The 4,206-nt window shown below is 40.4% G+C and overlaps 1 protein-coding gene across 2 annotated transcripts in view; it reads right to left on the bottom strand.

The window, feature by feature from the left end:
• cpne5a (copine Va) overlaps window positions 1–4,206 on the bottom strand; it is a 76,612-nt gene that overhangs the window by 56,096 nt on the left and 16,310 nt on the right. The gene's annotated exons all lie outside the window — the stretch shown is intronic.

Below are 4,206 nucleotides of genomic sequence, written 5' to 3'. Positions count from 1 at the left end.
ATCATAGGATTATGAGATCATTACTTTTTGATGTTTGTGTTTTATACTTCAGTTCAACAGTTTTCAATGCCAATATTTTTTGTTTCAATGCCAAATTTTATTTTCAATACCACAGGTTACTGTCACTGTTCTAGCTCCATATGAATACTGCTACCAAAAAAGTGAGTTGAGTTCCACATTTTGTCTTCACACAGGATAACTGTCACAAATGATGGGAAGACGGCAAACTATTTCCTGTTCCCTGGTGTTAAAAAGATAATGGGAATCTGCCAGCACAGACACAGATTTATTTTGTCAATGTTACAGAACAGGAGGCAATGAGGCAGAGCTGGAGGATGATGGGGGATTGTTGTCAATTTCCCTGGTGGAAGTCGCTGAGGTAGTTAAGCAACTCCACAGTGACAAAGCCCCGGGGATGGATGAGATCCCTCCGGAAATGCAGAGAGTTCTGGGTGTGGAGGGGCTGTCTTGGTTGACACGCCTTTTCAACACTGCGTGGAGGTCTGGGACGGTGCCTAGGGAGTGGCAGACCGGGGTGGTGGTTCCCCTCTTCAAAAAGGGGGACCAGAGGGTGTGTGCTTATTACAGGGGTATAACACTTCTCAGCCTCCCTTGTAAAATCTACTCCAAGGTGCTGGAAAGGAGTGTTTGGACAATAGGAACAATGCAGACTCCGTCCTGGTCGTGGAACAACGGATCAGATCTTCACTCTTACAAGGATCCCGGAGGGAGCCCGGGAGTATGCCTAACCGGTCTGCATGTGTTTTATGGATCTGAAGAAGGCGTATGACCGGGAGGTGCTACAGGAGTATGGGGTGACGGTGTCCCTTCTCAGAGCTATGCAATCTCTGTATGACCAAAGCGAGAGCTGTGTCCAGGTTCTTGGCAGTAAGTCGGACTCGTTCCAGGTGAGGGTTGGCTTCTGCCAGGGCTGTGTTTTGTCACCAATCCTGTTTGTAGTTATTATAGGCAGGATATCGAGGCGTAGTCGGGATGGAGAGGAGTTGCTATTCAGTGGGCTGGGGATCTCATCGCTGCTTTTTGGGGACTATGTGGTCCTGATGGCATCATTGGCCTGTGACCTTCAGCACTCGCTGGATCGGTTCCCAGTCGAGTGTGAAGCGGCTGGGATGAGGATCAGCACCTCTAATTCTGAGGCCATGGGTCTCAGCAAGAAACCGATGGAGGGCCTTCTTCAGGTAGGGAATGAGTTGTCACCCCAAGTGAAGGACTTTAAATACCTTGGGGTCTTGTTCTGACCCGATACCGGATAAGCGGACGAAAATGGATGTTACAGAGCAAGACCTCCTGATGAGGTGATATGCTGATAAACAAATCAAGAGACGCAAAAAAAATTTCACACACACACACACACACACACACACACACACACACACTACTGTTAATTGTTAATAATTTAAAGTCAGAGAACTGATGTAGAGCTGCATAAATAAAATATCCCCAGTAGAAAGTGTAAGCATAAACTGACATTGAATTAGTAATATCAGCGTTAGGGTTTAGTGAGAAGATGAAACCGCAGGATTAAAGGCTCACACCTTTGTGATTACATCCAGTGGGGGTAAAACTCAAGGTGGGACTTAACAGGTGATCTACAAAGAATAATGTTTATACGTACTTTTAACGGAGGGAGGCCTGTGCTAATGCAAAGACAGGCAAACTGGATTGTGCATAACATATGACAGTTTGGGAGAGTGGGTTTGCTAAAGTGTAACCTGCCATCAGACAAAAAAGTGGGTCTCTAAGCTTATGAAAGTTTAACTGCTGTGTGTCAGCATCTGCTCTTGCTCTTCCTCTTCATACATGTCAGAAAGTGTGAGCATTCCCTTTCAGCAGATGCAAAGGGGGTGAAATCTCCATGGAGTGAACAGCAGCCTATTTCAATGAAAGGAGCTGAATGTGGCAGCAGGGGGGCAATAGCATATTCAATTTGGTCTCAGGCCAAACCTAAAAGACGAAGACTCAGCACCAGAGCAAAGAACAGCTAGAGAAAATAACATCTCCCACATATTATTCCTAGTCCTATTCCTAGTTGGCCAGTAAAGCAAGAGTTGCAAAAAGCACCGCAATTAACTGCCAAAAAAGAACCCTGCTACAAAGATATCTGGGTGCTGGCAGTGTGCATATGATACCCTCAAATAACCCTAACTAGGATAATTGTAAGCTCCAATGTCAGAAAATTCATCATTGTAAAAGACTTAATGTCTCAGAGATTTACGAAAAGTGGAAAGGCCAGCTTTGCTTGCATTTAGGAAGGTTATATAGTGTCAGCTGCTCAGTTAAGTGAAAGATGAAAACCAGTCATGCACTAGAGGAAGTTAAAGATTAAGACTTTAAAGTCATGTGGTAACAGAATGATGGACAGAATGATGGATTAGTCAACGAGGGTACAGGTCTCAAAAGTAGCTGATGGATTAATCCTTGTGGAATCAAAACTCTCTTTATCCATTTGTTTACATATTGTTCTCTTGATGGATGAATGGGAAAGAATTGCAGCCAATGGAGTAGTTTGTCCCACAGAAGAGTAATTGGATTACAGACGGATGGTGGCAGAGTGAAAGCTGCTCCAACTTACCATATTTACTCTGGGGAGAACCAAAAACTCATTGAATGACAGAATTAAATTACAGGCAAAAGAGGCGCTTAGCTTTATCAAAACTGCATAGGTTGACTTTACTGCTCACAAAGCAAGCTCTCATCTACACTAAAAATAATACTGAATCTATTATTGGAAAAGACATTCAGAGCTGCACCCACAGTTTGGAAGCTTGAGTAACCTGTAGGATGTGTAGCAAGAGGTGACAGGTGTAGGAAGCTCTTCCTGCCTGAACACTGCGCTTGATGCTTGTTTACATTCGTATTTTCGTAGGGCTGTGCAATTAATCGAAATGTAATCGTGATGATGATTTTGCTTCCCAATGATCACAAAAACAGAATAATCGAGAAAAACAATTATTTAGATCCTTACGTTTTGCAAGTAAACTCTTATTTTATATATTTTATTATTATTATATTTAATATTGAATCAGTATTATATTTAACCTTTTCCAATGTTGTTTAGGCTGAGTTCAATAATTTTCTAAAAGTCAACGAGTAATTGGGTTAATTGAGTGTGATTTCAAAATTGACCGAAATAATTTTGATTCTTTTTTTTTCCATAATCAAGCAACCCTACACGTTAATCAGTAAAACTACTCTCTGGCTTTACTAAAAGAATATCACTGTGTTGCTGCTACCAGCACCAAGGTTTGCTTTACTGTGAGCCAAGGCCAACTCACCACTCTCAAAGAAAAATGAGCAAAAATTAGGCACAACGTATTATTTGCTCCAAGTAAATAAAATAAAGCACTGAAACACTTAGTTACTCAGCAAATCAATTAAACAATCAATTGACCATCCAGCCAATCCATTGTTTAATCATTCATCTTAACGGTCTGTGCTGGGAAATGTATCATGCAATCAGATTAGTAGAAAAACCTGCTCCTAAATAACATGGCCAAACTACATTTTGGTTGTCTAAATGTAAATATTTTTCACCCCCCTTTAGAAAGAATTAAGAATGCAAACATTTTTGCACGGTCCGATGACATTATTATTGTGCATATTACAGTTTTTTTTACAATCGCTATGATACTTTTAACAACTTTCCTAAACTCTTAACGCACGAACACACCTATAACATACAACTGATAAAACAGTTAATTTCATGCTCAAAATCACACGTTGTAAACTAAACTCCAACACTAATTTTCAAAATACAATAATACCATACACTAAGTCTACCAAAACAATATAAAATCAAAATCAAATAATTATTTTTAAACACTAACACAGGAGGAATTACAGAAACTGCATTATTTTATAATGCTCACTGGGCACATCACTGTGCTCTGTAGCCTGTCTTCTTCTAACTGACATGCGTCAGGTCTGCCTTTATACATTAGACAATAGTGATTGTATTGATCATAGATTGTGTTTTGCACTAAAGTTTCTCTTGAAGCCTCTCTACATTTTAGTTTTGTGGGGTTTTGTAAATGCATGCATTTTGTTTCTTTTGCTGCAAAAAATTAAAAAAATAAAATAAAAGACCCATCTCAGAGTAGCTTTATACAGTAGAATGTACAGTTAATGAAAAAAGGGAGCCAGAGACAGAATTGTACTGGTGCTCCTCTTCCTCTCCCTCGTGAA

Source organism: Etheostoma cragini, chromosome 7 (assembly GCF_013103735.1).
Source record: "Etheostoma cragini isolate CJK2018 chromosome 7, CSU_Ecrag_1.0, whole genome shotgun sequence".
Taxonomy (NCBI): domain Eukaryota; kingdom Metazoa; phylum Chordata; class Actinopteri; order Perciformes; family Percidae; genus Etheostoma; species Etheostoma cragini.
This window is presented reverse-complemented; position numbering and strand designations above follow the sequence as displayed.